Source organism: Bactrocera oleae, chromosome 3, assembly GCF_042242935.1.
Source record: "Bactrocera oleae isolate idBacOlea1 chromosome 3, idBacOlea1, whole genome shotgun sequence".
In the NCBI taxonomy this organism is placed as follows: domain Eukaryota; kingdom Metazoa; phylum Arthropoda; class Insecta; order Diptera; family Tephritidae; genus Bactrocera; species Bactrocera oleae.
In genome coordinates, this window is record NC_091537.1 from 48,578,609 (window position 1) to 48,591,408 (window position 12,800).

The 12,800-nt window shown below is 33.6% G+C and overlaps 1 long non-coding RNA gene across 1 annotated transcript; it reads right to left on the reverse strand.

Moving 5' to 3' along the window:
• Positions 1 to 923: 923 nt before the first annotated feature.
• On the reverse strand, positions 924 to 2,245 carry LOC118682728 (uncharacterized). Its single transcript, XR_011395241.1, has 2 exons — positions 1,783 to 2,245; positions 924 to 1,728 (listed from the first exon to the last, which is right to left on the reverse strand). It is a non-coding gene; the product is annotated as an uncharacterized lncRNA (long non-coding RNA).
• Positions 2,246 to 12,800: the final 10,555 nt, after the last annotated feature.

Consider the following 12,800-nt stretch of genomic DNA (forward strand, 5'->3'; position numbering starts at 1 on the left):
AGCGATCTGTCTTATCCATTATCTCCAAAATATTTGATATCCTCGGTTTGTTGAGCCCCGTGATCATACGTGGCAAAATATTAATGCAAGAAATTTGGATTCGCCGATTAGATTGGGATGAAACACTACCACCCGATCTACATAACATTTGGTTGCAGACTAAGGCCGATTTAAACTTCATTAATAAAATCGAAGTTCCCCACTATGTACAAACAACATCCAATTCTGATTGTGAATTTCATGGTTTCGTTGACGCATCAACACGCGCGTATGGGTGTTGTCTTTATGTACGTTCTAAGATAAATCACACCTACAAAACAAGCTCGTTTGGAGCTATGTGCAGCACTATTACTGAGTAGGACTTGACAAAAACCTAAGGAGAAGTTATTAACATTCAGCACCAACATTTATTTTTTTACTAACTCAGAAAGAGTGCTGAAGTGGTTCAACCCGCATGAGTGGCCACCTTAAATTGCTTTGTTGCCAATCGAGTCTCTAAAATTCAAGAAATTCCATATGGCAATAATTGGAAATACGCATAATCCTGCAGACATTGTTTCACGTGGGTGCAGCGCTCAAAATCTTGTAGAGACAATTTGGTTCTCTGACAAAGAGTTTCTAATAAAAAATTCGTCAGAATGGCTTGTAAGCAAGAGGGAAGCTAACATTAAAATGCACGACATGGAACAGCCAAAAGGAATCAACCTCAAGTGTAGCAAAAGCAGCAACGAGGGAAATGTTATCAACGTCATTATCAACCGCCGAAAAGCTTTAGAAAATAGATATATTATATACCTATATATAGATATATGTTAGATTCAATGTTATTAAATATAAGTTTGTATTATAATATAAAGTGTAACTCATAGATGCCATTATTGTAACTTACATATTATATAAAAAAAGTATTATAGAATAATAAATATTATTATATGTTATATATTTTCTATAAATATAATAATTTGTTTTTGTTTTCCATTAATTTAGTATGAATACTAGCATTAATTCGAATAGAAGATTTTTTATATTAAACAATCTGGTTAGAAAGAAAATGTTTTCCGTTGGATGCATACCGTTGGCCGGTTACGTTTTCAAATGTAGTAATACATATAGTAGTTACTAAAAGAAATGCACCTGTGAAGGGTATTATAACTTCGGCGCAGCCGATGTTACCGTTTTTTCTTGTTTTTTTTTTAAATCGTCTTATTTTTACGCGAAGATTACAAATCCGTGAGCGGAAAGTGAATTTTTTCAACAATTTATGTATACTTATATTTACAATTATATATAAAGCACTTTGCACATATTTTTCAAGCCACTTAGTGTTTGTCGTTGTTGTGGCGGTAAAATTCTGCAGAATCTAGATCACTTAGCTGTAATTACCAGATTAGCGAGTTGATCATTTACTTGTGAAAAAAAAATACTGAAGAAATGTAACAGCCACAATTTCTTTTGCGCCGCGATCTGATGGTATGGATGAATATCGGAGATCGTCGAATTCCTTTCCCGGTTTTCCATAACTTACTTTTATCAATCTAGACCATGCCGCAAGTACCTGTCCTGCCATCTTACAACTCAACCGAGTATCCTTTATTTCTAATTCAGTCTTAATATCTGGTACACCGATCGTACTACCCGGATAGCGTAATCGGTAATAATAATCTGTTTTCTTGATATGGCTGGATACGATCCTCTCCTGTGAGAGTTTCCTCGAAAACAAAATGGACGCTGTGAAATTAAGAGCATAAATAAATAAACAAATAGAAAGGAATTTCCATTCACTTCTCGAATATAAAGGTGACCATTGCCCGTACATTATACTTCTTTTTATTTATAATAGTGGTCTAAATGATTACGAAATATCTCGACAGGCAATTTAACATTGCTTAAAATCTGTATTGCTAGCAATATTGCCAATGGATACTGCACATTGCTAATGTTTAGAAGCTTATAATATGTTCGCACCGACACAAAATTCGAGTTTTCATAGACATAAGAGGTTTTGACGCCAAACTTGTGTTTTCATCCATACAAAATCTGTCAAACGAAAACACAGTTTTCGCTGAAAACCCCTTGAAAACTTACATTCCACTCATTATAATCGGTGCCTGCTCTAGTTTAATCGATATTATTAGAAGACATATTTTGCCAGCCCTAAATATCAGTTGACAATTTGTTTACATTCCATAATTGGCCTAAACGTACCCAACAAGAAACTGCTGATGGGTTCACCAATACACTCACATTTGATATGTCAGTACTGTTAATTTACATTTGCATTTTTAAATTCAGAACTATCCACAGATTGGAGAAGGCGTACGCAGAGCTATTGAGAGGAGGAGATGGCATCAAGTGAAAATTTATTTATATATTTTCATATTTTATTATATTTTTTGTAGCATTCCTTTTTATATTTAAGTATATAATTATAACTAATTTTGATTAAAAGTTTGAAATTTATTAAAGAAATAAAAATTATATTATCTACTGCGCAAAAGAATTTTTCACTTCTGATAGCGTTTCAGTCATAACTGACAATTTTAAGCTATGACGGATTTATGGTCAGCAAAGACTCAGAAAAAACAAAACAAAAAGAAAACAAGGAAAATGATAAAAACTTTTTTCTGCGCGCTGACAACATTTTTTCAGCTATGACTGTCATATTACCCATCAGATGACCGTCACTGTTCTTGTAGGTTACATAACAAATGTAAATAAATAGATGTGTGAACTGTGAAAACTCATCGAAAACACACAATGTCGGTCAGAACTACTTTGGTTCCACGATTCGCAAATTGTGTTTTCAAGAGGATTTCAATTCGGTGCGAACATAGTATTACACGGTCATTTACGTTTGCAAGCATGTGCGGCGTGGTGAGAAGAAAGAGCATGTAAACATAATAAATTCGTGTTCGTCATAAATGTGCGATGGGTTTTAAAATTTTTAAAAACAAGATGTTGTTATGAACAAGTTTTATGGTGTAAGCGCTTTCATCATGCACACAGTATATTTTTTCAGTCGTAAGCAAACATAGAAGCGTAATGGCATCACGGATAAACGAAGAACTGTGGAAGGACTTCTTTGAAATTTATCGAAGCCATCCAGAAGTATGGAAAGTGAAAAGCGAGGAGTATATAAACAAAATTAAGAAGAATGCTGCTTATGAAGCACTTCTAAAAAAATATAAGGAGACAGATCCAAAGGCAAATTTGGAAAGTTTAAAGTATAAAATAAACTCACTTGGTTGATGTTAACGACGTGAACTAAAAAAAAAAAAGCGAAGTGAGAAGTCTGAAGCAGGAATTGATGAAGTATATGTAACATCTTTGCGGTACTTTGATGGCCTAGCATTCTTGGAAGAGCAAGAATTTTTGTTATTTTTATTGATATGAAGAAATTATTTATTTTAGTTTTATTTTCCAGTTTTATGTAATATTTATACTTACTGAAATAAAATCTTTAAGAACTTTAATCAACGCTTCACATGTCTCAATAATTATGTTGCTTAAACTTGCAGTTGAAATATACGCCTGGAATTTCAAACTTTCGTAGTTCTCTCCAGTTGCCAAATACCTCAATGTTACAGAGAGACGTTCATCAGGCGAAATTGCGTCTCGCATAATAGTATTTTGTTTTTCTATACAACTTTTTCCAAAAGTTCCCTATATACAGAAGGATCCATTCGGAGAAAATTTTTGTAGTCCGCCAGGCTGGACTGTTCAAGTTCCTTTAACAAACTTATATGTGAAAAAACTGGTCTTCTTAATCGCCATTCCTTTACCCAAGTTTTTCTCTGTCTTTTTTGCTTTTTTTGCTCTACTTCGTGTTCTTCTAAAATATCAATTACAAGTGCTGCAACCAATGCACGTGCCATGTTGCTTCGTTCACAAATAACAGAGAAATAAGGAATGATTGCATGTTCGACCGTTTAAACGAAAACCAGTTTTTTTTGCATCATACCATGTTTTCATACAAAAATGACCGTGTAAAGTACGCTAATGGTAAATTATCCATTGCTGGCAATAAATTGTCATTTTGGTGGTTTGACAGAGCTGTTTTGATTTCCACACAAACACATTTAAAGATCGCTTTTACACACAGACTCTTTTGTAACCCAAACCAGGTTATTGTGGGTGAGGGAACGACAAGGAAAGCCGAAGGGACCGTGCCACTCGTGTTCGGGTGGCACGCTTTGTGTTCTTGTTCGTAATAACTCGCTGCTACCCTTTTCAGCATTCCTTTTCACTTTCAAATTCTTTGAATGGTTGCAAAAGCGCTCGGTTTCAAATGAATTCGTTCACAAATTTGAATTCTGTTATCTATTTTTTGTACGTAATATGCAAATATGTATGCATAGAATAATAGAAATATTTTGAAAAATTGTAAATAAGGAGAAAATTAAGATATAGATTATGCAGTTAAGAAATTATGAATTTTTAATACTTAAAGATTAGGAAATTCCTGTTAAAAATTTGGCCTTGAAAATATTAGTAGCGGATATTCAATACATTCTGGTGGATTAGGGAATTCCTGTCTTAAGTATTTCTTTGAAACTATTAAGCGGGTAGGTATTATGCATATTGTTCTACCATATTCATGGTAATTCATTGCAAGCAAAATGTGTGACCAACATCTCAACATACAAATGAAATGCCGCACGCTCTAAGTGTTGCGCAGTCGAACCGTACAAATATTTACGAAAATTTTGTGCAAAGGAATGCAGAAAAACTAAACTCGAGTTGCTGGACTCTTTTTGCCCGTGTGAATGCACAGGACGACACCAAAAGAGAATTTAAAAAAAAAGAAAGTCAAAAGAGTCCCAATGTAAAAGCCGTCAAAGAGACAACATGACATGCATAATGATTTTCGGTCGTATGATGGCAGCAAAGATTATATGCCTATGCCTTGTGTTTTATGCATTGTATAAGCCTAAATTTATACAATGGTTTTATGTTTTGTTGCGTAAACTGCAATTTAGCAAAGTAATATTCAAAACATAAATTTAACAAATTATGGTAAGTAGTAACTAAATACATACATACATACGTATGTACGCATATGTATGGTAAATATTTAATGAAAATTGTTAGCATATGTAAATAGCAATGCCCATATATAATTATTGAATTGGTATACATTTTATACAACAATTATTTAAGTCTTAAAATACGAAATCTAATTTTTCGAAAAATACATTTGTACTTTTTTCATACTCACATAAGTTTTTGTCATCCTCATACATGCGCTATATCAGCTCGAACATACCTACCCGAGGCTGTTTCGAAAATTATTATTTCATGATACAAATCCGCACAAATGGTCATTGTCAACCTCAATGGCAATGTATTTGACAGATGGTTAGCAATATACATTGCCTGTGGAGATGCGGCTTTAAAAGACTGTTAAGTTAGCTAACCTACATATTGTTCTCCAAAATACTGCATTTGTTATCCGATAGGGTAGTTTTGTTCTAGTCTCGAGAAAAAAGTAACTCTTCGCTTTTACTACACATATGTGTTATTATCTCACTCGCTCTCTCTCAATATTTTAAATCCTGCAAATACTACATATAATATATCTTATGGCCCTAACGGTCCAACCATTTTAGAAAACTATCTGTTATACTTTGGTAAAAGTTTCCCTTGCATTGGCTATTTCTTTGGCTGGATGTTTAATTAATTATTGTTATGATTACCTATAGGTTACAAAAAACTGTTGCGTCGGTTACTTTTTTCTTTAGCATTTGCCCCGCAAGACGGAAGTAACACATTCCACACTGGATTTTTAAATAAAATTCTCAATTATATGGATATACACTTATCTTTAGTTCTAACTCCAACACCTCTAACTTCTCGCTTATGTCTCAATTGTTCTTAACACGACAACACTCTAATTAAAACTGTCCGTGCTGCACAGTCTGACAGCTCTTATATACAAGTAATGAACAAATGACATGATGCGACACGTAACACTAGTACTATGAACAATAACGGCATCTCTTAGATAAAAACCGAACGAACTTTTTACTTGACCTAGTATAATGCTCCTGCATTACACTGGAAGACCTGTTTGTTATACCTCAACGATATCATCGTGTTGGGTAAAAGCTTTGATGAACACCTTAAGAACTTGGAAGGGGTTTTCCAACGGATAGCTAGCGCTGGCTGAGCTCAAAGGAGTGTTGTTTAGTTGGACAGCTAAAGAAAAGATAAAGACAGTAAAAAAATGGCCCACTCCTAAAAATTTACATGAATTTCGTAGTTTCCTTGTACTTTGTACTTATTATCGACGATTCGCTCTAAATTTTGCCAGCGTAGATAGTAGCCTCCAAAAACTCAAGAAAAAGAACAGAGTATTTAAATGGAATAAAAAATAGGAAGTAGCTTTCCAAACTCTGAAGAAACGGTTAAGTACTGCACTATTGTTAGCATACCCGGTCCCAGGATCACCAATCATTTTGGATACGGCTGCTAGTGGGTTTGCAGTAGGAGCCGTTCTATCGCGAGTCATTGACGGCTATGAGAAAGTGGTTGCTTATTACAGCCAGACAAAAAGCAAGCCAGAGAAAAATTATTGTGTAACTCGGAGGGAATTACTGGCGTTGGTAAAGTCCTTCAAACATTTTCATAAGTACCTTTATGACCACCGATTTCGGGTGAGGAAAATCATGCACCATTAAAATGGCTTCTGCAATTCAGGAACCCAAAAGGACAGTTGGCACGGTAGATTAAGAGACTCCAAATTTCCGACTTCTCTGTAGAACATCGCTACTACCCTTGCGATATTCTACAGAATGGAAATGCTGATGCAATGTCCCGCCATCCCTGTAATTTGGAATACAAACATTTCCGGGCTTTGATAATTGTTCCGAAAGTAAGAATTATCGAAGTTCTCAAAGAGCTGCCCAACGGTCCATAAGGGAGACATATGGGTATCACTAAAACTTGGAGAAATTGAAACAAAGATTATATTGGGTTGGTTGTTGTCAATTAGTTACGGAGTGGCTCGCCAATTGTGTCGAGTTCATTGCTGCTAAAAGGCCGAGGTCCAGGAGTCATGGTCAGATGAAGCAGTATAGTTCGGGTGCGCCGTTTGAGCGAATTGCCAGGAATGGAGCTGGTTCATTTCCTATCAGTAAATTAAGAAACAAATGTGTTTTGGAAGTCATAGACTATTTCAGCAAATGGCCACGCAATTATTAACCAAGAGGCAGGCACAGTAGCGAATGTATTCATAAACAATTGGATATCGAGATATGGTGTTTCAATAGAATTACATTCTGACCAAGGGAGAAATTTTTACTCAGCTCTAATTCTTGAGATGTACCAGAAACTGGGTATTTGGAAAACCAGTACAACTGCACTACATCCGCAGCCCGAAGGCATGGTAGAAAGATCCAATCAAACCGTGGAAGAACATTTGAGGAATGTTGTGTTCTTGTTTCTGATGGCTTATCGGTCTGCTGTACATGTAACAACTGGGCAGATTATAGCAAGGGTAATTTTTGGTAATGATCTTCGACTACTCTTCGAAGTTTGAAATTAACGCCAACGGAAGAAGGAATGTTAAGAAAGTCAACAGCATCCTAGAAGACGAGATGAGGACAGTTCATGCTATGATGAGACAGCGCACCAAAATTATGAGCGATAAAATGAAAGCGAATTACGACAAGGCAATGAACTCTGAGGGTTTGATTGAAGGCGATTGGGTATTGTTATATAACCCACAACAAAAGAAAGGGCTGTATTCCAAATAACAATGTTATTGGAAAAGACCATACCAGGATATTAAACGCCTCAACGATTTAGTATATTGCATACAGACCATTGAAAGACCAAGAAATAAAATGAAGCTAGTTCATCTTAAACGGCTAAAGAGCAATTGAGCTATAAGTTTTAAGCTCGAGTAACGAGTAATAAGTGTTAAGTTGTGGGAATTAGAAATAAAGATAAGTGTATAGCATTAAATTGGGACTTAACAATCAAGTGATCGAACTCAAGAGTGAGTTACGAGGTAGACGATTTAACGAAAAACCCGTTACAATATCCCATCCATCTACTTACATAAACAAATAACCAATACCAGAGGTACTTCCCTACAAGGAGGAGGTATCTAATTCACTACAACACTTGTAAAGTTTGACCTCATACTCCACTACATATTCATTATTTTGAAAAGCTTTTGAGGTAACCGCTTCGTCTAATTTGCCTTTTAAATATTTTTTTGTTTAATAACATCAAAAGACGTTTATAAAGAAGGTATGAACCTGAATTTTATGTTGTTCCTATAGAACTGATTAAATACAATTGCAATTCTGAAAATCTGATGTGCTTGGTTGTTCAAATACAACTTCACACAAAACGGTAAAGTAAATAAAAAAAGTAAAATTTAATATATTTCTTAAAGTTTTACTTTAGGCAAAAATCAAATTTGATTCCAATCTGTGTTGATTCAAAGCGTTTTTATTGTTTTTTTTTTCTTTTTAATTTCGACGACAGTGATTACCAAAGTTATGGTGATTATTTCCCTTATATAGAAGTAACAGCAGCATCACCGGATAGGCAACAATAACAAAATCAATGAATTCAGCATGCGAAAAATAAAACCAATAGCAACAATACAAAACAAATCTCTAAACACAAAAAATCAGTATAATACGCAGCAGCAGTTGAGAAATAAAAAAACTAAGGTGAGTCAAAGTTTAAAACCAATAGCAACGATAAAGAAATAACATATATATATACATAGTTGAATTTACGTTAACTGAACAAAATGTTACCAAATTTAGTTGTAAGGGAACTTCTTTTATAACATAGCTCTTTTCTTTATTTGCTTCAGTCGAGGTATTTCCCATTCCCGACACATTTAAACGTTCAAGAGGTTGCCCTTAGCTTGGTTTGCCTTACAAACGTTCACTCGTATCCGGAAAATAATAGTGACCTGATGACTATATCAAAATGCACGAACAAAAGTAATAAAATATACAAAAGCACTAAGATAACTCACTCTCTTGGTAGTACCGTTGAGGTTCCTGTTCATTATAAAAATAAGAAGAGTATATCTCTATGTGCTAAGCGGTCAAGTCATTGTTAGTAACTCCATTGAGGAATTGTCGGAGAGCCAGTTACCAGACAAATTTACGAGAGTTTTATACCAGAAACTCAGACTGTATACGTAAAAACCTGAGGAAGTACTCACAATAATTCCAATTCAGAATTAATGACTACAATAATTACTAGTCACGTAGGACGTATTATTTCAAAGAAGTCTTTAATAAAACAATTCGTTGAATTTATCCAATAAAAAAAAAGAATACAGCCTGAATATAAGTAAGTAAATTATATTAATTTTCTTGAACGGCATTATAATAATATATAATTATGAATACATTAGTTATATCTGGCCAATATTGTATATATTTATCATGAAGTGTATTAATTATTGTTTCGTTCTGCTGGTTAATTTTAGCACAAAATTGAAAGTGGAAGATTTTTATCTTAACCTAAAGTCTTTTGTTTGGTAAGCAAATGTCATCAGTTGAAATTTTAATAACTTAAATTAACAAACAAAATGTTACGGGAAGTAAACAAAAGATCCTATATTAAAACTTCAATAAAATTTTTGACTTTTTTTAACATGTAGCAAAGGTTACCACCGTAGATATAGATAACATATCTATTTTAAATAGCATGTTAAATATTGTAGCTCTAAATTTGTATATGAATTGCGTATAAATATAATGATACTTTGACAAAAGCAACAAATAAATTTTTTATTCATATATATAATTTCGATGGAAAGTTCTTCAGCGGGACTTCAATACATCTATTGTAGTATATCTTAAACTATAAAATTAAAGTTACCTCTTAGTATTAAGTTCTAAATTAATAAATTCAAAATATTTTTGTTTAATTAGGGTACACGTATGTACATAATCGGCGAATATTAAAAATTAGTATAACTATTTTAAATTATTAATTAAAAGTTTAACAACTAATATTTTTATAAACCATAGATAAGCTTGAACAAAAATATAATGATGAGTTATTAATATGTATAAAAGTTAGCAAACAAAATGATTGTAAGGAGGAAGATTTAGTTTGTAGTGTATATATGTATTTATATTTAAAAGCTAATCTAAAATTATTGATAAAAATTTGCAAAACTAGAAAGGAAAAATATAACCATAATGTATAAGCATGTACATTAAAAAAAAAATTAAATAAATAAAAATAAAATCATAATTTAAATTGTTTTATTTATAAGGAAATATGTAACCGATATGTTAGGCAGTGGAAACTAATTGATGACCAAATAAATAACTCATAGCAAGTGACGAGGTAACCGATGCACCAATTTTCTGTAACAAATGGCTAACCAAACAAATAACCTATGATCATGTTTGTAACTTGTAGGTAATCATAGCAATAACCAAACAAATTTTTTTCAGTAACAGATGGCTAACCAGATAAATAGCCAATGAAAAAGACGCTGTTAGCCAAAGAATAACATATATACATTTCTTGGTAACCAAAAGACAAGTAGGATTGCATACATAGGTATGTATAAAGTGCATTGATCTCTGAAACGAGCTCTCATTCGCACATACTAATTCGCTTATAGGTATACCCTATAAGGCATACGAACACAAAAAAAGATATAACAAAATAAATATTGCAATTCTTAATAATTATTGGAATAATCAATACAATCGAGAAAAATAATAAATAAACACCGTAACAACGACACACTCTATTTTATTTTATTTGATTAAAAAAAAATAAAAGAAAACCGAATTACTAATTCTCCTATTTATATAAAAGAGATTACGCGTTACAATTAAGAATTTCGTTTAAATTCAATCAGTTTCACCTGAGAAAAATCATTTCATTAATTGAACTTTTTTAAATGAACGCAGATTCTAAAGACTCTAAATCTACACAACTATTAAAAGTACCAAAAATTATTTTGGGCGAAAAAAGTCCATGTACACCTGCAGAAGCTACACGATCAAAGCAAGGTGCTACAAAACAAAAAAGGAGCAAAGACATTACAAACAGTAAATTCATTTCTGAGAGTGACAGTTTAATAATATACTGCACTCGATTTTTATCTTCTCCGATTGAAGATAATTCTGAATCGGCATTAGAAATAAAAAAAGGAAAATCCTGACTGCTTAGACCAGTTCGAAGAAACTAAAGCAATGATTTCCGATCAACACAAGCTAATAAAAGCAATTGGACCTACTCCACATCAGCGAGTAGAGTTAAAGTACAAAGTCAAGAGGCAAATTCAGGCATCCATCTCATATCTGCATGACGACAATTTCAATTTGGCTTGGGAAACTCTAGATATGAAAATGAAAGAATATTATTTGATAAGCAAGTAACGATACTAATAATACCTTGCCTTCGACGATTCAAAAGGAAATAAGTGAAGAGTTTATAAAACTGCAATTCACTGTTTCTAATTTCTTGTCGGTTCTATCGACACAAAATATTCCCACAGACAGCTGGGACCTAATACTGGTAAATATATGCACCGCCGCTTTACCAGAAAAATCGTTACTTTTGTGGGAGCAATCGCTCTCATCTCGAAAAAAAATGCCCAACGTGGCAACAGATGAAAGACTTTTTAATAAACCAATACGAAATCGCAGAAAGGGTAGATAAAAAAATGGTCAGAACGGAAACCTTTTAACACGACCTAAATAGAAGCTTCCACAGACCCCAAGCCAGTAGCAACAACAATTTAAATAGAAGCTTTTTCAGAAATCAAACGTTCACATCCAAACAGTACAAAAAAACATCATGCGAACTATTTACAGGGGGCATTAGCTCAAATCTTACGAAAGATTCAAAATATTAAATATTATCGACCGAAGCAATTTTGTAAAAACAAAAAGAGTTTGTAAAAACTGCTTGTCACATACGCATATACTTAAAGAGTGCGAAAGCAAATTTAATTGCGTTTATTGTCATAAACGACATCATTCTCTGCTTCATTATAACAATTTTTCCAGCTCACCCCCAAACAGCGCAAATATGAAAAGAGCCACGGGTTTAAATGCAACAGCAAATCCCGAAAATTGCCAAGAAGCACCATGCTGTTCAAAGGCATTAAAAACTCAAACCCTATACAGTACTACTACCCACAGCAGTCGTCTCCATCGAACACCGAGGAGAACTGTTTAAACTTAGGGCCTTAATAGACCAAGGATCACAACGATCTTTCATAGCGTCTAGGGCTCAAAATAGGTTACAACTGCCAACAAAACAAGCCAACTTTGAAATTACAGGAATGGGCGGAAGAATAGTTCAAAACTCTAATAAAATCAGCCCCATTACTCTTATTTCCCCCCAAGCGGATAGGAGAATTAAAGCAGAAGCTATAGTCTTATCGTAACTTACAAATATGTTTCCAAGCTATCATATAAATTGGAAGTATTGGCAAAAGGTTTCACACCTAAAATTAGCAGATCCCAACTGGATCACCCCCGCTCAAATAGAAATTCTATTAGGCAGCGATCCCATACCTCAGATGTTATAATTGCAATTGGATACAGCGAGAAAACCATTGAACATCAAATGGCGATGTATTACTTTTTTCTTACTCTCTGAACAAAAGTTACAAATAATTTAACGTTTGCCAACAGATACCCGTCTTGTAGGGGTTCTTTTCAAATGAGCGCGAATTCGAAAACATAATTCTCATTATTGCCAAAAAGAAATTTCGAAAAGGTAAATAAAAAACGAGGGTAAAACGTGAGTCTTTTGCATTCCTAAAAGCCAAAGAAAGG